This window comes from Chlorocebus sabaeus, chromosome 12 (assembly GCF_047675955.1).
Source record: "Chlorocebus sabaeus isolate Y175 chromosome 12, mChlSab1.0.hap1, whole genome shotgun sequence".
NCBI lineage: Eukaryota > Metazoa > Chordata > Mammalia > Primates > Cercopithecidae > Chlorocebus > Chlorocebus sabaeus.
In genome coordinates, this window is record NC_132915.1 from 48451262 (window position 1) to 48473466 (window position 22205).

General features: G+C 45.0%; 1 protein-coding gene across 3 annotated transcripts in view; it reads right to left on the reverse strand.

Annotated features, from left to right (window-relative positions):
• Positions 1–22205, reverse strand: part of PLIN2 (perilipin 2) — a 115685-nt gene that overhangs the window by 34182 nt on the left and 59298 nt on the right. For 2 of the 3 annotated variants that reach the window (XM_073021649.1, XM_073021647.1), the window contains exon 4: positions 644–793. The exons of the other annotated variant lie outside the window; for it this stretch is intronic. The gene's annotated coding sequence lies outside the window, so the exon portion shown is untranslated. The remainder of the gene's footprint in view (positions 1–643; positions 794–22205) is intronic. 3 annotated transcript variants of the gene reach the window in all.

Sequence of the window (22205 nt, forward strand, 5' to 3'; positions counted from 1 at the left end):
CAGCACTTTGGGAAGCCGAGGCAGGTGGACGACTTGAGCTCAGGAGTTGGAGACCAGCCTGGCAACATGTCAAAACTCTGGCTCTACAAAATATACAAAATCAACTGGGTGTGGTGGCATGCACCTGTTTTCCCAGCTACTCAGGAGGTTGAGGTGACAGAATGGATTGAGCCTGGGATGTGGAGGCTGCAATGAACCAAGACTGCACCACTGCACTCCCTCCTGGGTGTCAAAGCCGTATCCTGTCTCAAAACAAAACAAAACAAAACAAAACCGACACAATCTGCTTCGAAATCAGAAAGCATGCCATCTCAAGAGATATACCAAATAATTGGCAATGGTGATCTGGGATACATGGGCAGGGATCATAAAAAAACTTTCACACTTTTCATATTATATATCTCTTATAATGTTGGAAAATGTTTAGTGAGCCTATATTTCTCCTTTTGTAAGCAGAAAGTATAACACAGAGAATTTTTAAAAACAAAAGCAGCATGTCACATCTCTTAGCAGTGGACCACATACTACCATCATTCACTTCATGCCGGACTTCTTGTGATAGTTCTGCCTGTTCATGAGAATCCCTGATTCACAATCTCCAAGCAGCTGTGAGGGTCCCTGAAAAGATTTGGCAACTCCTTACCAGTCCTCTGAATGGGCAGAAAATCATGCATGCAGTCCAGGCGTGGTGGCTCATGGCTGTAATCCCAGCACTATGGGAGGCTGAGGCGGGTGGAGCACAAGATCAGGAATTTGAGACCAGCCTTGCCAACATGGTGAAACCCTGTCTGTACTAACAAAAAAAACAAAAATTAGCCGAGTGTGGTAGTTTGTGCCTGTAATCCCAGCTACTTGCGAGGCTGAGGCAGGAGAATCGCTTGAACTCGGAAGGCTGGGGGTTGCAGTGAGCCGAGATCGCACCATTGCACTCCAGCCTGGGCGACAGGGCAGGACTCATCTCAAAAAAAGAAACAAAACAAAACCAAAAAAATCACACATGCAGATACAAATCTGGGACAAAGTAGAAGCCCTTGGGCTTCCTTTCCTTGTAACCTTTTCCCTCAGGTCTGTCAGGACTGTCTTCACCATCAAAATGAGCAATTTCCCTGTAAGTCCTCACCTATCTTCTCACCCCCATGTGCCTTTTGTTTATGGTTGATTTCCCAGGTCTCTCTGCAAATGGCTAAGGGACACAGAGGTTTAATCTGGTATTGACTGTCAGCACTAACAAACCTCATGCTTAGTGAAAGATGTGCTTAGAACTGAACTGTTAGGTAGAGCCCTAAAAATATGTGGAGGAAGAATGTTGAAGATGAGGTGGGGAACTTTCGTGCTTTTGGGCATGGAAACCATTTAGCATAGTGCACATTGGCAGGATGTCAAGAACCTGTTTTCCAAGATGCCCAAAAGAATAATATACTGTATTCGAGGAGGCCCTGGCAAGTGTGCAGCCCTGTATTGGGTAACATTAGGGGATCAATAGAGGTAAAATTCATGACCCCTCGGCTGGGTGCAGTGGCTCATGCCGGTAATCCCAGCACTTTGGGAGGCCAAGGCAGATGGATCATGAGGTCAAGAGTTCAAGACCAGCCTGGCCAACATGGTGAAACCCTGTCTCTACTAAAAAATACAAAAATCGCCAGGCGTGGTGGCATGCGCCTGTAATCCCAGCTACTAGGGAGGCTGAGGCAGGAGAATCTCTTGAACCCAGGAGGTAGAGGTTGCAGTGAGCTGAGATCATACCACTGCACTCTAGCCTGGGCAACAGAGCAAGACGCTGTCTCACAAAAAAAAAAAAGAAAAAGAAAAAAAAAAATCATGACCCCCCTGCTCTTGAAGAGTCCAGAATGTATAGTTAGTAACTGAGATATCTGTTGTAAAGAGGCAAGGCAATACTGTTCTCTCTCTTTCTCTCTCTCTCTCTCTCATGTGTGTGCGTGTGCATGTGTGTAAGGTACTGATTCCTTACTACGCCAACTCAACAAGACCAGCTCATCAGCAGTTTGCTACATAGACAAGTTCCTTGAAGACATTCTTCATGTCTTCACCAAGTCACGTACTGCTGCCCAAGCCTTCCCTTTCCTGTGGCTGTCTGGCTTTGGCACACTCTTCCTCGTCTCTAGCCGCGCTTGCTGTTTCTGTGGGGACACACGAGCGGAAGGGCTGCTTTCACAGATCTCAGCTTACCCCAGTTGCTTCAAACTACTCTCCACCTCCCTTGCTTGGTAGCCTTTCTTCCATGCATCACTTCAGTGTCAGCCACTGCTAGATTATTAGCCCTTGGGGGCTCCTGCTTTCTTTTTTTTTTTTTTTTTTTTTTTTTTTTTTTTTTTTTTTTGAGACAGAGTCTCGCGCTGTAGCCCAAGCTGGAGTGGAGTGCAGTGGCCGGATCTCAGCTCACTGCAATCTCCGCCTCCCGGGTTTGCGCCATTCTCCTGACTCAGCCTCCCGAGTCGCAGGGACTACAGGCGCCCGCCACTTCGCCCAGCTATTTTTTGTATTTTTTAGTAGAGACGGGGTTTCACTGTGTTAGCCAGGATGGTCTCGATCTCCTGACCTCGTGATCCGCCCGTCTCGGCCTCCCAAAGTGCTGGGATTACAGGCTTGAGCCACCGCGCCCGGCCGGGGGCTCCTGCTTTCTTTTCCAGCCAAGCACACTTTAGAAAGAAAGCCCTAATTGTTCTGACAAAACGTTCTGTTCAACAAGAATGAACTCATAGTGGAATCCTGGGAACTCAGGCAAACAACTATTGCCAATCAGGTTGCTGCCAGCCAACTCCAAGAACAGTCTAGAAGTAAGAGCCTGCTGATTGCTCTGCCTCCTCCCACCCTACGTCAAATGATGTCCTGCTCACAGCTGACAATGTCTCCATTCTCCTGGTGACACCTTTGACCAGCATGTGCGGGTTGATGACATTCCTTGCCAAGCCACAAGGGCCACCTGCAAATGGTAATTCTCCTGGCCTAAGTTCCCAGAACCCCTAGGTTGGCCATATAATTACAAACTCCAGAGCGTTAATAAAGAAAAGGAAAAGTGAAGTGGCTCGTGCCTGTAATCTCAGCACTTTGGGAGCCTGAGACATGAGGACTGCTTGAGCCCAGGAGTTCCAGACCAGCCTGGGCAACATAGTGAAACCTCATCTGTATAAAAAATGCAATAATTAACCAGGCATGGTGGTGTGTGCCTGTAGCCTGTATTCCCAGCTATTAAAGAGGCTGAGGTGGAAAGATTGCTTGAGCCTGGTTGCAGTGAGCCGAGATCGGGCAACTGCACTCTAGCCTGGGTGACAGAGCAAGACTCTGTCTCAAAAAAGAAAAAAGAAAAGTGGAGTGGACAATGTGGCAGGACACATTATTTTACAAAGAACAACAACAACAAAAAGACCTTGAAGTCTTCATAAACACTAAATAGCCAGGTATGGGCTGGGCATGGTGGCTCACACCTGTAATTCCAGTACTTTGGGAGTCTGAGGTGGATGGGTCACTTTAGGTCAGGAGTATGAGACCAGTCTGGCCAACATGGTAAAACCCTGTCTCTACTAAAAATACAAAAACTAGGGTCCATCACAATAGCTTACACCTGTAATCCCAGCACTTTGGGAGACTGAGGCATTTAGATTACCTGAGGTCAGGAGTTCGAGATCAGCCTAGCTAACATGGTGAAACCCCGTCTCTACTAAATATACAAAATTAGCTGGGTGTAGTGGTGCACGCCTATAATCCCAGCTACTTGGGAGGCTGAGGCAGGAGAATTGCTTGAGCCCGGGAGGCGGAGTTTGCAGTGAACCAGGATTGCACCACTGCACTCCCGCCTGGGCGACAGTGAGACATCATTAAAAAAAATAATAATAATACAAAAACTAGCTGGGCATGGTGGTGCACAGCTGTAATCCCAGGGCTCGGGAGGCTGAGGCAGGAGCATTGCATGAACCCGGGAGGCAGAGATTGCAGTGAGCTGAGATTGCCCCACTGCACTCCAGCATAGGCAACAGAGTGAGACTCCATCTCAATAATAATAATAAATAGCCAGGCATGGTGGCATGTGCCTGTTGTCCCAGCTACTCATGAGGCTGAGGCAAGAGAATTGCTTGAGACCAGGAGTTTAAGAGTGATCATAGGAGATCACAGTGCTGTCATGCACTATGATCACACCTGTAAACAGCTACTGCACTTTGGCCTGGGCAACACAGTGAGAACCTGTCTTTCTCTCTTTTTTCTTTTTTTTGCGGGGCAGAGAGGGTCTCACTCTGTCACCCAGGCTGGAGTGCAGTGGTATGATCTCAGCTCACTACAACCTCTACCTCCCAGGTTCAAGCGATTCTTCTGCCTCAGCCTCCCAAGTATCTGGAAGTACAGGCATGCACCACCATACCCAGCTAATTTTTTGTATTTTTAGTAGAGACAGGGTTTTACCATGTTGGCCAGGCTGGTCTTGAACTCCTGGCCTCAAATGATCCATCTGCCTTCGTTTCCCAAAGTGCTGGGATTACAGGTGTGAGTCAGTGTGCCTAGTCAATTGTTATTTCTATGCCTATGTAATATGCCATACAGAATCACATGTATATGTAAATATTTTTAATAAAGTATTCAAAATGATAAGCTGGTAGGAAAAAAAGATTTGCCTATCTAATGACTCAAGTTGAAATTAATTTCTGAAGACAAAGACAACACATTGCAGCGATTACAAGCATACCTAGAATCACCCAGATCTATGTTTAATGCCAACATAGTATTCAACTTGCAGGAAATGCCTCTAAGAGAAAATGGGAAGGAGCCAGGAGAGGCTGGCAGGCCCATCAGACTGCGATACAGACCTCAACCCAAGTGAAGAAGAGAGGAAAGGAGGGAAGGATGGGTAGAAGCACGTTACGTTATAGTGTATTCTAAGGAAAGCTCATCGAGGCTGCGGGAGCATGCAGTCATCAGAGGAGTCCCGTATCTCCAAAGTATCAGCCTGCCTTAATATCCCTGCCACACTCTGTCACTGGCTGGAAGTAGCCCATGGGTGCGTGGCCTCGCTCACACGTGGTGATGGAGTTCAGAAGGCAGCAGGGGCCCTCAGTCAATTGCTCCCTGCAGTTGGAAGGATATCTGAGCAGTGTGTCTCATGGTCACCACGCTCAGTTTTCCTCTTTAGTAAGACAGGACAAAATCCTTGCCCACTTGCCATCCAGAGAAATTGGATGACTCAAAGAAGGCAATGTCTATCAACACTTTGTAAACTTTAAGTATGGAACATGTAAAATATTCCTGACACAGGACTATGCCCCCGTTGTGACGTGTAGCTCTTCACTCCCTATCTTTGTCTACGTCCTTTAACACACACCTACTAGACCTCCAGTCTGCCTCTGGCTATACAACCTAGATACTTCGTGAGCTCAGCCTGACTGGAACGCAGGAATGGAAAATGCAGTCCTTTGGCTCATAACTAAAAATGTCCTCAAATAGATCGAGTCAGCTGGCTGTGCACAGGTCAATTCAGCCTCATTATGTACCACTTCAATGAAGCTGGATGTTGACCTCTTTGATAACCAAGGGTCATGCACAGCAAATTCTGCAACTTAATGATTAAACTGCTTGGAAGAGAGGCAAACTATTAGACTTTGAGACCTCTATGCTTTGATTTTGATTTTATTTATTTTGAGATGCAGTCTATCTCTGTCACCCAGGCTGGAGTGCAGTGGCGTGATCCTGGCTCACTGCAACCTCTGCCTCCCAGGTTCAAGCAATTCTCCCGCCTCAGCCTTCCAAGTAGGTGGGATTACAGGCACCTGCCACCACACCTGGCTAATTTTTGTATTTTTAGTAGAAATGGGGTTTCCCCATATTGGCCAGGCTGGTCTCAAACTCGTGACCTCAAGTGATCTGCCTGCCTTGGCCTCCCAAAGTGCTGGGATTACAGGTGTGAGCCACCATGCCTGGCTATAATTTTATTTATTTTTGAATAGGTAATAACACATGATCTGATATGCAAAACTTACAAAAAAGAATATAGTGAAAAGCCTCCCTTCCATTCTGTCGTCTACTCACAAAGTTCTCCCTCCCTGGAGGCAATCACTGCTATCCTTTCTTTTCTTTTCTTTTCTCCTTTTTTTTTTTTTTTTTGAGACAGAGTCTCTTTCTGTTGCCCAGGCTGGAGTGCAGTGCAGTGGCGATATCTCGGCTCACTGCAACCTCTGCCCCCCGGGTTCAAGCAATTCTCCTGCCTCAGCCTCCCGAGTAGCTGGGATTACAGGTGCCCGCCACCACACCTGGCTAACTTTTGTATTTTTAGTAGAGACAGGGTTTCACAATGGTGGCCAGGCTGGTCTTGAACTCCTGACCTCAGGTGATCTGCCCACCTTGGCCTCCCAAAGTGCTGGGATTACAGGCGTGAGCCACCGCGCCCGGCCCTCAGAAATATTTTACGTGTATTTCTGCCTCTGAAATAATTTATAAAACTGCTAAAAGAATGTCCCTTAGAGAGTAACTACTGTTCAGACTGGGCTAATGTTATTTACATTCCTCTATTTTACTCTAATTTGTCTAATTTCAACCTTATTTGGAAGCATATTTTTTTCAACATTTCACTATGAAGATTTTTCAAACATACAGGAAAGTTGAAAGAATTGTTCAGTGGGGCCGGGTGCGGTAGCTCATGCCTCTAATCCCAGCACTTTGGGAGACCAAGGTGAGCAGATCACTTGAGATCAGGAGTTTGAGACCAGCCTGGCCAACATGGAGAAACCCCGTCTCGACCAAAACTACAAAAATTAGCTGGGTGTGGTGGCAGGCACCTGTAATCACAGCTACTCAGGAGGCTGAGGCCAGAGAATCGCTTGAATCCCAGAGGCAGAGGCTGCAGTGAGCTGAGATCATACCACTGTACTCCATCCTGGGAGACAGAGTGAGACTCCATCTCAAAAAAAAAAGAAAGAATTCTTCAGTGAACACTCACACTCCCACCACCTAGATTCTGCAATGACTAATTTGCTACATTTGCTTTAGGTATTGTTATTATTATTCTCATGTTACCGCTGATGAAACTGTGTCTTGTTGCAAAAGCTCTAATGCTATCTTGCTTAATCTTTTTTTTTTTTTTTTAATTGTTCCAGCATCTAAACCAAGGTCCAAAGAGATTAGTGTTCCCTGAGAAGAATTTAAATCCAGTTTCTGTGACTGAATATGGTCTGTAGATAAGCCCCAAAGAACACAAGTTCTCTTTTTCACTTGTAATTTCTCTATCCTTTGGCCCTTATCATTCCACGTGGTGCTATTCTCCCTAACAGAGTTTAACCTCCCTCCGCTGACCTCCTTCTTCTTGAAAGTGTGGTAGTTTTTAGACATGTGCAGGAAGCCGACCAGGCATCCTAGCCGACTCATCTGTTTTTATCTCAACGGCCTACGTGGACGACCACTTTTCTACTCACAGTGTGGTTCACAGACCAGCAGAATTACATCATAAATGCATAGTATCAGGCTCACCCAGACCTATGGAATGAGAATCTGACATTTCACAAGATTCCCAAATGATTCCTATGCACATGCCACATCATTACAGTCTCACTTCAGCCACAGTTAAAAGGAGCCCAATGTGATTTGCTGGTCATACATGGGGGAAAAAAAAAAAAAAAAAAAAGCAGTAGTTCATGACATTTATCTTGGCCAGGCGTGGTAACTCATGCCTGTAATCCTAACACTTTGGGAGGCCAAAGTGGGATGATCACTATGGGGCCAGGAGTTCGAGTCCAGCCTGGGCAACAAAGCAAGACTATAAAGAAAAATAAAGACATTTATCTTAAAAACAACCCTTTCCTTCTTTGTGTTTTTCACATCTCATTTGCCTCTTTACTCCCTTTCTTCACAACCTGTAATTCCACTTATTGAGCCCCTGCTCTGTATGCTATGTATGAGGAACATTATTCCTAACCCTCAGAGCATTACAGAAGATATTTTATTCCTAATTTACAGACGAGGCTCAGAAGATTAGAAATCCACCTAATATTAAACAGTTGTAAATATTAAGCATGTTCTTTTCCAAGACCTGCTGCTCTCTTTCTGCTGTAAAACAATGTCTTTCCAAACTCTGGCAATTGCCTCAGCCTAGACCTTGCCCACTTGGGCCAGAGAGCTTATGTCTGCCTATCATCCAAGGCTTGTGGACTTGTCTCTCAAGCGTCTTTCTCATGTCTTGTTCACTGCTAGTTGATCTGGATCTTGTTCTTTTAGCTCCCAGGCATCAACTAGGTGTTCTTATAATCTAAGAACTTAGGTAACACTTGTGCATTGTAAAGATAGCCTCCCACAGACAGTGAGAGGAGGTGGGAGTGAGAAGATGACAGACAGGTGAAGAAATATTTAGTGAGGTAGGATGCACTCTGCCAGGGCATGCCCCATTTCAACCTAAATAAAGAGCTCAAATAGCTGCTGTGGATATGGTATCATGCTAATGCCTGTTCTGGGTACAGAGATCTACAAAATGTGATTCCTGCCCTTAACAGGGATAATTAATCCAGCTGGGGAGTTAGAACATGCACACATAAAAGCCCCATGAACAAAGTACAGCAGGAACATAGAAGAGTGGGTGGTGAAATAGATGATTCTGCGTGGTGAAATAGATGATTACAAAGAGCGTGGGATGGGAGGCAGAGAGCCTCCCCAGGCAAGGGGAGAATGTGCAGAAAGAGAAGGAAGGAAAAGCACCTTTGGGGAGTCTCCTGCACAGAGCCCTGGGTGGCTGATGCAGAAGGTATGTTAGATTAAGGAGGATGCTTGGGATTGGCTCACAGGGAGTCAGTGAAGATTGATAAGTAATGTGATCAGAAGTGGACAGTTCGGTTACTACTTTGGCAGAGAATGTGGATCAAAGCAGACAGTGACTAGATTGAGGGAGGTGACAGATTCATACCTAGAATAAAACTCAGAGAACTGGTAGACAAGCAGCTTTCAAATTTTTTGGCCCTGAAACCCTTTGTGCAAATGAAACCTTAGCCATTGTAAACAAATAGATTAAAGCTAAATTGCTCTGGTTGGAATAAATGGGAGGGAAGAACTGAGCTCTCTCCTCCCTTTCATTTATTTCTTTCTCTCCTAGTGGATTTTGAAGGGGTTTCTTGTATGAAAATCAATGATCAAAGGACTTAGCAAACCGCAACCAGCTCCTGCCTGCCACCTGTTTTTGCAAATAGAAATCTATGGGGATACAGCCATGCCTCTTTGATTTCATATTGTCTCTGCCTGCTTTCATGTTACAATGACCAAGCTGAATAATCAGGACAGGGAAACCCCATGGTCCACAAAATTGAAAGTATTTGCTATCTGGCCCTTTAAAAACAAGGTTTGCCAACCTCCCATTCTAGGGCTTTGTTACAATGCACAGGTATTACCTATGTTCTTAGTCTGTGGTCTAAGTGTCATCCTTAGACACCAGCACATAGTGTCCCTCTGTGCACAGATAGCTCAGAGTGGTGAAGGTTGATTTAGGAGTCATTTCCTTGGAGTTAGCAGTTAGGAGTTGTGTGAGATGGCTTATGGTCAAGGGAGAGGGTCCAGAAAGAAAAGAAAGGAGGTTCTGAGAAAACCTTAAGTAATAGCTAGATTTAGAGAACAGGCTGAGAGAATCACAGGAGAAATCACTGGGAAAAGTACCAATTCTCATTGATGCCAGAAAATTATGACAACTTGAAAGCCTTTTCTTTCTCCTTCTCCTCCCTCTTTCTCCTCCTCCTCTTCCTCTTCTTCTCTCTTCCTCTTCTTCTTTTTCGAACAGGATCTCTCTCTGTTGTCCAGGCAAAAGTGCAATGGCATGATCACGGCTCACTGCAGACTTGACTTCCTGGGTTAATCCTCCCACCTCAGCCTCTCAAGTAGCTGGGACCACAGGCGCACACTACCACACTTGACTAATTTGCTTGTTTGTTTGTTTGTTTAAGATGGAGTTTTGCTCTTGTTGCCCAGGCTGGAATGCAATGGTGTAATCTCAGCTCACTGCAACCTCAGCTCCCCCGGTTCAAGAGATTCTCCTGCCTCAACCTCCCCAGTAGCTGGAATTACAGGCATGTGCCACCACGCCTGGCTAATTTTGTATTTTTAGTAGACAGGGGGCTTTTCCATGTTGGTCAGGCTGATCTCGAACTCCCAACCTCAGGTGATCCGCCCACCTTGGCATCCCAAAGTGCTGGGACTTTTTTTTTTTTTGAGACGGAGTCTCGCTCTGTTGCCCAGTGTGAAGTGCAGTGGTGTGATCTCAGCTCACTGCAACCTCTGCCTCCTGGGTTCAAGCGATTCTCCTGCCTCAACCTCCTGAGTAGCTGGGACTACAGGCACAAGCCTCTGTGCCCGGCTAGCTTTTGTATTTTTAGTACAGATGGGGTTTTGCCATATTGGCCAGGCTGGTTTTGAATTCCTGACTTCTGGTGATCCACTCACGTTGGCCTCCCAAAGTGTTGGGATTACAGGCTTGAGCCACTGTGGCCGGACATCTTACTTTTTTTTTTTTTTTTTTTTAACTTGACATAAATGTGAGGAAAGTTACTACACAAACTTGAAAAGTGAATGAACACCTTTTCATAATCCCAACCTTTATGTGCCTGATTTTTACTCTGTATATCTTGCAAAAGGCCTACCGAAATATGCTTTCACGATTGTTAATTACTTTTAAGATACAACATTCTGATTACTGAGGTTTCCTCAAAGCAATTTTTTTTCTTTTCTTTTTTTTTTTTTTTTTTTTGAGACATACTTTCACTCTTATCACCCAGGCTAGAGTGCAGTGTTGCAATCTCAGCTCACTGCAACCTCCGCCTCCGGGTTTCAAGTGATTATCCTGCCTCAGCCTCCTGAGTAGCTGGGATTACAAGTGCCCACCACTGCACCTGGCTAATTTTTGTACTTTTAATACAGACAGGGTTTCAACATGTTGGCCAGGCTGGTCTCAAACTCCTGACCTCAGGTGATCTTCCCACCTCGGCCTCCCAAAGTGCTGGGATTATAGGTGTGAGACACTGCGCCCAGGTGCAATTTTCTACCGTGGTTGTTTTACTAATGGCTTCTTTTTTTCTTTTTCTTCTTTTTTTTTTTTTTTGAGATGGAGTCTCACTCTGTCGCCCAGGCTGGAGTGCAGTGGCCAGATCTCGGCTCACTGCAAGCTCCGCCTCCTGGGTTTACGCCATTCTCCTGCCTCAGCCTCCCGAGTAGCTGGGACTACAGGCACCCGCCACCTCGCCTGGCTAGTTTTTTGTATTTTTTTTTTAGTAGAGACGGGGTTTCACCGTGTTAGCCAGGATGGTCTCAATCTCCTGACCTCGTGATCCGCCCATCTTGGCCTCCCAATAAAGTGCTGGGATTACAGGCTTGAGCCACCGTGCCCGGACTTCTTTTTCTTCTTTCTCTACTGTAAGCCTGAGTCATTTACCAAGTGTTGAATATTCCAAAGGTAAATCATTGACAAGATGATGTTATGATCGATGTTACCCTCATGTGCTCCCAAGAACAGTTTTTTCTTTTATTTATTTATTTGAGAGACAGTCTAACCTTGTCATCCAGGCTGCAGTGCAGTGGTGCCATCATGGCTCACTGGAGCCTTGACCTACTGGGCTCAGTGATTCTCCTGCCTCAGCATCCTGTGTATCTGGGACTACAGAGGCAAGCCACCATGCCTGGCCAATTTTTCATTTTTTGTAGAGATGGAGTCTCACTATGTTGCTTAGGCTGCTCTTGAACTCCTGCCCTCAAGTGATCCTTTTGCCTTGGCCTCCCAAAGTGCTGGGATTACAGGCATAAGCCACTGCCCCCACCCTCCCAGAACAGTTTCTTAATGGTATACAAACTGTAACTCCAGGCTGGGCGCGGGGGCTCATGCCTGTAATCCCAGCACTTTGGGTGGCCGAGGCGGGCGGATCACGAGGTCCAGAGATTGAGACCATCCTGGCTAACAGGGCAAAACCCTGTCTCTACTAAAAATACAAAAAATTCACCAGGCGTGGTGGCACTCACATGTAGTCCCAGCTACTCGGGAGGGTGAGGCAGGAGAATCCCTTGAACCCGGGAGGCTGAGGTTGCAGTGAGCCAAGATCTCACTCCAGTCTGGGCAACACCGCAAGACTTCATCTCAAAAAGAAAAAACAAAACAAAACGAAAAAAACAAACTGTAGCTCCACTGATTTGTACCAATGATCTTTCCAGATTAGTACTGTCTGGTTGAAGTTTCTACAGTGATGGAAATGCCCTGTATCTGTGTTGCTCATATACTAGCTGCCAGCCAGATACAGCAATTGAGCACTTGAAATGTAAATAATGTGGCCAGGCGTGGTGGCTCACGCCTGTAAACCCAGCAATTTGGGAGGCCAAGGCGGGAGGATCACCTGAGGTCGGGAGTTTGAAACCAGCCATATCCAACGTGGCAAAACCCCGTCTCTACTACAAATACAAAAATTAGCTGGGTGTGCTGGCATGCGCCTGTAATCCCAGCTACTCAGAAGTTGAGGCAGGAGAATTGCTTGAACCCACGAGGTGGAGGTTGCAGAAACCTAAGTAGAACATGGAAAGGGATATAGAAATGAAATAGTGTCAGTTCTCAATCTCAAGGAGCCTACATTCTACAACAGATTATAAACAGCAAAATGTACTACATGGGGGATGGAATGTGACCCACAGAGAGAATCAGATATACCATGCCTTGAGGACACAGCTGAAGGAGCAGCGCATTTACAGTCAGAGTGGCAGGAGGAATGAGGTCAGTGTTGCAAGGAAGCTCTCACAAAGCGGGTGGATTTGGAGCAAGGTCTTGAACATCACACACCGGGGCCTATCATGGGGAGGGGGGAGGGGGGAGGGGGGAGGGATGGCATTGGGAGTTATACCTGATGTAAATGACGAGTTGATGGGTGCTGACGAGTTGATGGGTGCAGCACACCAACATGGCACAAGTATACATATGTAACAAACCCGCACGTTATGCACATGTACCCTAGAACTTAAAATATAATAATAATTTTAAAAAAAACAAAAACAAAAAACACCTCAGCTTCTTGGGAGGCCGTCGTATGTAGATCGCTTAAGCCCAGGAGATCAAATCCAGCCTGGGCAACATAGCAATACTGTCTCTTAAAAAAAAAAAAAAAAAGGCAGGGCGTAGTGGCTCACTCCTATAACCCCAGCACTTTGGGAGGCCAAGATGGGTGGATCACCTAACATCAGGAGTTCAAGACCAGCCTGGCCAACATGGTGAAACCCCTTCTCTACTAAAAATACAAAAAATTAGCTGGACATGGTGGCGGGTGCCTGTAATCCCAGCTACATGGAAGGCTGAGGCAGGAGAATCATTTGAACTCGGGAGGTGGAGGTTGCAGTGAGCCAAGATCGTGCCACTGCACTCTGGCCTGGGCAATACAGTGAAACGCTGTCTCCAAAAAAATTATTTATTATTTTAAAATGTAATTTAATTTTTTTGAGATGATTTCTTGTTTTGTCTCCCAGGCTGAACTGCAGTGGTGTGATCTTGGCTCACTGCAACCTCTGCCTCCTGGACTTAAGGGATTCTCTTGCCCCAGCCTCCTGAGTAGCTGGGATTATAGGCGTGTGCCACCATACCCGGCTAATTTTTTTATTTTTAGTAAAGACGGGATTTTGTAACGTTGGCCAGGCTGGTCTCAAACTCTGGACCTCAAATGATCTACTCACCTCTGCCTCCCAAAGTGCTGGGATTACAGGCATGAGCCACCATGCCCAGCCAAAAAAAAATTTTTTAATAAAAAAATGAAATGGAGATAATAACAATAGAGCCCACCTCGTGAGAGTATTACCTAAAGGGCTTAGAACAATACCTAGCATATGGTAAGGACTCTACCAATATTATTATTACTGTTTCCACAAGATGAAAATTATAGACCAGTGCTGTATTTTATGGGTGAGATAGAAAAAGGAGTTTTGGCCAGTTGCAGTGACTCACACCTGGAATCCCAGAGCAGTGGGAGGCCGATGTGGGTGGATCATTTGAGGTCAGGAGTTTGAGACCAGCCTGGTCAACATGGCTGAAACCTCATCTCTATTAAAAAATACAAAAAAATAGCTGGGCATGGTAACGTGCGCCTGTAATTCCAGCTACTTGGGAGCCTGAGGCACAAGATTCGCTTGAACCTAGAAGGCAGAGGTTGCAGTGAGTACAGATTGATCCACTGCACTCCAGCCTGGGTGACAGAGCAAGACTCTGTCTCAAGAAAGAAAGGAAGAAAGAAAGAAAGAAGGAAAGAAGGAAAGAAGGAAAGAAGGAAAGAAGGAAAGAAAGACAAGAAAGAAAGAAAGAAAGAAAGAAAGAAAGAAAGAAAGAAAGAAAGAAAGAAAGAAAGAAAGAAAGAAAGAAAGAAAGGAGTTTTAACTTACACGTCTTTGCTAATGTCTATGAAGTGTTTAGATATCTCAAAATCAATTAAATAAAGAGGATTATTAGGCCCACCTGCAGTACTGTTAATAATTTCAGGGAATCAGCTATCTAGGTGAAAGTTCACAGGGGAGTACATGTCATTGTAACGCAAATTAGACCAAAGTTCAGGAAGTGACAGTTACTGAGTCATTTATCTATCTTAAGACCAGTAAGCCTCTTAGCACCACAAAGTAGATGTAACATTTTAACAGGAAATGACTCCAATCTAGAGCAAAGTTAGTCCCATGCACAGTGAAAGGTTGTGCAAGACAAAAATGATCTGTGCTACGTGTCACACATGATCAGGTGGCATATTGCTCAAGATGCTGACATGTAATCAGTCTTTGCAAGAGTCAGATCATTGTCTCACCTTAGGAAAGGCTTTCCATGTGCCCTACACAGACACTTTCCCCTTCTGGGATGCTTCCTAAAGTACATTCACCTTAACTTATAAGCAAAGGAAATCTTTCTCAGGTGCTCTGAGTTTATTATTTCCTTTTCTAGACTCTGTGATCAGGGTTATCTGTGTGTGGATGAGGTTCCCAGAGAGGATTGCTGGAGGACATTGAATGTTTATGAATTTCACAGGTATTCAAGAGTGGTTGCACATGGAGCTGGGAGCTGAGCATCAGGAATATTAAAACATAAAGTATGCTCATAAAATTGAGACGAGTGGGCCAGGCGCAGTGGCTCACACCTGTAATCCCAGCACTTCGGGAGGCCAAGGTGGGCGAATCACCTGAGGTCAGGAGTTCGAGACCAGCCTGACCAACATGGAGACACCCCATCTCTACTAAAAATACAAAATTAGTGCAGCATGGTGGCACATGCCTGTAATCCCAGCTACTGGGGATACTGAGGCAGGAGAGTCGCTTGAACCTGGGAGGCGGAGGTCGAGGTGAGCCGAGATATCACCACTGCACTCCAGCCTGGGCAACAAGAGTGAAATTTCGTCTCAGAAAGGAAAAAAAAAAAAAAATGAGAGTAGTTAGGAAGAATCCTCTTCTCAAGTCAATTAACAACATATTGGGAGGCAGTGTGGTGCCACACTTTAGTGGCTTTACACTCAGATTTGGTTTATAATACCAGCTTTCACCTTTGCAAAATGCCATATGTACAAGGTAATTCACAGCAGCATTGTTTACAATAAAAAATGACTGGAAAGATACTAAATGTCCATCAGTAGGAAACTAATTAAATAAATTATGGGTATAACAATGTGGAAAGCTGTCCAAATGGAAAAGCAAGATACAGAGCAGGGTATAAATTGTTACCCTTTGTAAAAAAATAAAACAGGGGCAGGGGAATTTTTTTTTTTTTTTTTTGAGACAAGGTCTTGCTCAGTTGCCCAGGGTGGAGTGCAGTGGCATGGTCACAGCTCATTGCAATCTCTGCCTCCTGGGTTCAAGCAATCCTCCCCGCTCAGTCTCCCAAGTAGGCTATACCAGCAGGTACCATCATGCCCAGCAAATTTCTTTCATTTTTAGTAGAGATATGGTCTCACTATGTTGTTCAAGCTGGTCTCAAACTTCTCAGCTCAAGTGATGCTCCCACTTTGACTTCCCAAAGTGTGGAAATACTTACTTCATAGCTGCTTGTTTAGGAAGTAAAGTACCTCTGGAAGGGTATTGAAGAAGTTAGCAATGCCGATTGCAGTGGCTCACGCCCATAATCCCAACACTTTGGGAGGCTGTGGCAGGAGGATCACTTGAGGCCAGGAGTTCAAGACAAGCCTGGCCAAAAAGATGAAACCGGTCTCTGATAAAAATACAAAATTGGCCGGGCACGGTGGCTTACTTCTGTAATCCCAGCATTTTGGGAAGCCAAGGTGAGCAGATCACAAGGTCAGGAGTTCGAGACCAGCCAGACCAACATGGTGAAACCCTGTCTCTACTCAAAATACAAAAATTAGCCGGGCGTAGTGGCACGCACCTGTAATCCCAGTTACTTAGGAGGCTGCGGCAGGGGAATCACTTGAACTTGGGAGGTGGAGGTTGCAGTGAACTGAGATGGTGTCATTGCACTCTAGCCCGGGTGACAGAGCGAGACTCCATCTAAAAAAAAAAAAAATACAAAATTAGCCAGATGTGGTGGCACATGGATAAGGCAGGGAATCGCTTGAACATGGGAGGCGGAGGTTGTAGTGTGAGCCGAGATCTGGCCACTGCACTCTGGCCTGGGCAACAGAGTGAGACTCTGTCTCAAAAAACAAAAAAAGATTAAAAGAGAAGCTTCATGTATTTTTCAAATTTGAACTATGACTGTCACCTGCTCAAAAATTTAAAAATAACCATTTTTAAAGAAAAGGTAAGGAGCATCTGGTAACAACTTACAAAAAGAAAAAAAAGAATCCCAGCTTTCTGGCTGGGCACAGTGGCTCATGCCTGTAATCCCAACACTTTGGGAGGCTGAGGCGGGCTGATCACTTGAGATCAGGAATTTGAGACAAGCCTGGCCAACATGGTGAAACCCCATCTCTACTAAAAATATAGAAACTAGCCTGGCGTTGTGGCATGTGCCTGTAGTCCCAGCTACTCTGGGGGTTGAGGTGGGAGGATCGCTTGAACTCAGGAGGTCAAGGCTGCAGTAAGTTATGAATGTGCCACTGTACTCCAGCCTGAGCAACAGAATGAGATGCTGTCAAAAAACCAAAAAAAGAATCTCAGCCTTCCTTTTTACTAGCTTTGCATTCATGGACAAGTTATTTAACGTCCACAGGACTCAGTATCCCTTTGTATTAATGTGCCTATCACCTAGGTTTGAGTGAGGATTAACTACTAATGTGCATTAAAACATTCAGTATTATATAGCCAGGCGTGGTGGCTCATGCCTGTAATCCCAGCACTTTGGGAGGCTGAGGCAGGTGGATCACCTGAGGTCAGGAGTTTGACACCAGCCTGGCCAACATGGTGAAACCCGGTCTCTACTAAAAATACAAAACTTAGCTGGGCGTGGTGGCGTGCACTTGTAGTCCCGGGGCAGAAGAACTGCTTGAACCTGGGAGGCAGAGGTTGCAGTGAGCCGAGATTGTGCTATTGCACTCCAGCCTGGGTGACAGAGTGAGACTCCGTCTCAAAAACAAACAAACAAAACTTTAGTATTATATTTACATTAGTGATATCATACCTCACTCACAAATAATAAATATATATTAGCTACAAACAATACATTTTTAAGATTCTGGGGCCGGGCACGGTGTCTCATGCCTGTAATCCCAGCACTTTGGGAGGGCGAGGAGAGCAGATCACCTGAGGTCAGGAGTTTGAGACCAGCCTGACCAACATGGTGAAACCCCAACTCTGCTAAAAATACAAAATTAGCCGGGCTTGGTGGCACATGCCTGTAATCCCGGCTACTCAGGAAGCTGAGCCAGTAGAATCGCTAGAACCCTGGAGGCAGAGATTACAGGGAGCCAATATAGCCCCATTGCACTCCAGCCTGGGCAACAAGAGCAAAACTCCGTCTCAAAAACAAAAAAAAAAAACAAAAAAGAAAAGAAACAAAAAAAAATTATGGTCATGAAGGCACTATTGAGAGGTGACAAAGATATATGCATATATGGAAGATATGTACATAACATAAATCCCCACTGTAGTTATCAGTAACTCCACTCTTGTTTCTCTTTTTCTTTCTTTTGTTTTTTTTTTTTTTTGAGATGGGTTCTTACTCTGCCACCCAGGCTGGAGTGCAGTGGTACAGTGATGCAATCGTGGCTCACTGTAACCTCTGCCTCCCGGGCTCAAGCGATCCTCCCACCTCAGCCTCCCAAGTAGCCGGGACTATAGGTCCATGACACCATGCCCAGCTAATTTTTGTATTTTTTGTAGAGACGGGGTTTTGCCATATTGCCCAGGCTGGTCTCAAACTCCTGGCTTCAAGCGTTTCTCCTGCCTTGGTCTCCCAAAGTGCTGAGATTACAGGTGTGAGCACCATGCCTAGCCACTAACTCTACCCTTCTAACAGTTCAAGCCAAAAATCTTGGCATCATCCCTGAATCCTCTCTTTCTCTCATACCCCACATTAAAGTATCAACAATATCTGTTGATATTATTTTAAAAATATTTCCAGAATCCAAACCCTTCTCACCACTTCCTTCTATACCACCCTGGTCCAAAACATCATCCTTTTTTTTTTTTTTTGAGACAAAATCTTGCTCTGTCACCCAGGGTGGAGTGCAGTGGTGTGATCTTGGCTCACCGCAACCTCTGCTTCCCAAGTTCAAGCGATTCTCCTGCTTCAGCCTCCAGAGTAGCTGGGATTACACCACGCCTGGCTAATTTTTGTATTTTTAGTAGAGACAGGGTTTCACCATGTTGGTCAGGCTGGTCTCGAACTCCTGACCTCAAGTGATCCACCCACCTCAGCCTCCCAACATGCTGGGATTACAGGCATGAGCCACTGCACCTGGCCTAAAGCACCATCTTCTCTTGCCTGATCTTCTACAATAGTCTCTTAATTATAGAACCCCCATCTGCCACCTGGCCCCCTGTGGAAAAATTCATCTTTTTTCCCATACTTGTATATAATTGATATTGTTTGGGTATATGTCCCCACCCAAATCTCACGTTGAATTGTAATCCTCACTCTTGGAGGAGGGACTAGGTGGGAAGTGATTAGATCATGGGGGTGGATTTTCCCTTCGTTATTTTTGTGATACTGAGTTCTCACGAGATCTGTTTTTTTGTCTTTTTGTTTATTTTTTATTATTATTTTTTGAGACGCAGCCTTGTTCTGTCACCACGCTGGAGTGCAGTGATGTGATCTCAGCTCACTGCAACCTCCGCCTCTGGGGTTCAAGCAATTCTCTCAGTCTCCCGAGGAGCTGGGATTACAGGCATCTGCCACCATGCCCAGCTAGTTTTTGTATTTTTTGTAGAGACAGGGTTTCACCATCTTGGCCAGGCTGGTCTTGAACTCCTGACCTTGTGATCCACCTGCCTTGGCCTCCCAAAGTACTGGGATTACAGGTGTGAGCCACCACACCCAGCCGAGATCTGGTTGTTTAAAAGTGCATAGCACCTCCCGCTTTGCTCTCTTTTCCTCTGCTCTGGCCGTGTAAGACATGCCTCCTTCCTCTTCACCCTCCGCCATGATTGTAAGTTTCTTGAGGCCTCCCCAGTCATACTTCCTGTACAGCCTGCAGAACAGGGAGCTAATTAAATTTCTTTTCTTTATAAATTACCCAGTCTCAGGTAGTTCTCTATAGCAGTGTGAGAACAGACTAATACAATAGTTTTGTTTTTCTTATTTTTAAAAATTTCAACTTTCATTTTAGATTTAGGGGGTACATGTGCAGGTTTGTTACATGGGTATATTGTGTGATGCGAAAGGTTTGGGGTGCTATTGAACCTGTCACCCAAGTAGTGAGCATAGTATCCAATAGGTAGTTTTTTTCACTCCCTCCTCTCTCGTAGTCCCCAGCATCTATTGTCTCATCTTTATGTCCATGTGTAACCAATGTTCAGCTCCCACTTATAAGTGAGAATATGTGGTATTTGGTTTTCTGTTTCTGCATTAATTTGCTTAAGATAATGGCCTCCAGCTGTATGCATGTTGCTACAAAGAACATGGTTTCATTCTTTTTATGGCTGCATAGTATTCCACGGTGTATATGTGTGTGTGTGTGTGTGTGTGTGTATATATATTTCTTTTTTTTTTTTTGAGACAGAGTCTTGTTCTATGGCCCAAGCTGGAGTGCAGTGGCATGATCTTAGCTCACTGCAACCTCCACCTCCTGGGTTCAAACAATTTTCCCTGCCTCAGCCTCCCGAGTAGCTGGGACTATGGGTGCATGACACCACACCCAGCTAATTTTTGTATTTTTAGTAGAGACAGGTTTCACCATATGGCCAGGCTGGTCTCGAACTCCTGACCTTGTGATCCGCCCACTTCAGCCTCCCAAAGTGTTGGGATTACAGGCGTGAGCCACCGCGCCTGGCCTTCCATGGTGTATATATTTCATCTTTTCTTTATCCAGTCCACTACTGATGGGCACCTTTTGCCAGAGTCTTTAAGGGTTTTCTAGGTATAGAATCATATTGTCAGTGAAGAGAGATAATTTGACTTATTTTCCTACTTGGATGCATTTTATTTCTTTCTTTGGCCTGGTTGCTCTGGCTAGGACTTCCAGCACTGTGCAGAATAGGAGTGGTGAGAGAGGACATCCTTGTCTTGTTTCAGCTCTCAAGGGGTATGCTTCCAGCTCTGGCCCATTCAGTATAACGTTGGCTGTGGGTTTGTTATAGGTGGCTCTTATTATCTTCAGGTATCGAAATTCTATTCTTTAAATGGCATCACTGAATCCTTTGTTCAAAAAACCCTTCAGAAATGACTCAGCTCACTCACAGAAAAATCCAAAGCTTTAAGACATGATCCAGCACCACTTGCTTCTTTGATTTGAACTCCTACTCTTCTTCCCTTTACTAACTCCAGTTGAATCTCGTATGGGCCTCCTTGCCATCCCATGAGCATGCCAAGGTAGGAGATGGTAACACATATCTCAAAAAAGGAGAGCTCAAGCCAAAAAAAGATTTATTCAGAGTATGAAGATTTGTGCAACACAAAACAGCTCCTCAAATGACCTACATAGAACTCTGAAACCAAATATTAGAGAAAAAAACATACTTTTCAAGCACAAAGGATTATTTAACAAAACTGACAAGGTACTAAGCCACAAGAGAGGTCTCCTTAAATTAAAAAGTCAATATTATATAGACCAGATCCTCAGATCAGAATACAATGAAGTAAAACACTGATAACAAAAAGATAATTTAAAAATGAACTAGAAAAGAATAATAGTTCAAAAAATAGCAAACCACCCATATTTATGCAGTCTTTGACTTTCAAAAGGGCACCAAAGCAATCCAATGAGTAAATGAAAGTAATTCAATAAATTATGCTACATATCCTTATGGAAAAAATAAATCCCGTCCACCAGCTCATAACACAAAAAAATCATTTTGAGATAGATCATAAACCTAAATGTAAAGCTAAAACCATAAAGCTTTTAAAGGAAACATGTGAAAATAACATCTTGACTTGTGAATAGGGGAAGGTTTGAGAAAGTAGTAGACTTCATCAAAAAGAAATACTTTTGGTTACCAAAAGCCACCATTGGCTAGGCATGGAAGGCTGGGGTAGGAGGATCACTCGAGTTCAGCCTAGCTTGGGCAACATAGGGAGACCCCATCTCCACAAAAAATAAAATAAAATTAGTGTGGCATGGTGGCACGTGCCTATAGTCCCAGCTACTTGGGAGGCTGAGGTGGGAGCATCTCTTGAGCTCCGGAATTTGAGGCTGCAGTGAGCTGTGGTTGCTTCACTGCACTCATCCTGACCAACAGAGTGAGACCCTGTCTCAAAAAACCAAAACCCAAACAAAACAGGCTGAACGCAGTGGCTCATGCCTGTAATCCCAGCACTTTGGGAGGCCAAGGCAGGCGGATCATTTGAGGTCAGGAGTTTGAGACCAGCCTGGCCAACATGGTGAAACCTCCTCTCCACTAAAACTATATTAATTAGCCGGGTGTGGTGGCGAGGCTCTAGTGTCAGCTACTTGGGAGGCTGAGGCAGGAGAATTGCTTGAAGCTGGGAGGCAGAGACTGTAGTGATCCGAGATCATGCCACTGCACTCTAGCCTGGGTGACAGAGTGAGACTGTCTCAAAACAACAATAAGCCATCTTTTTTTTTTTTTTTTTGAGATGGCGTCTTGCTCTGTTGCCCAGGCTGGAGTGCAGTGGTAAGATCTCGGCTCACTGCAACATTCACCTCCCAGATTCAAGTGATTCTCCTGCGTCAGCCTCCCGA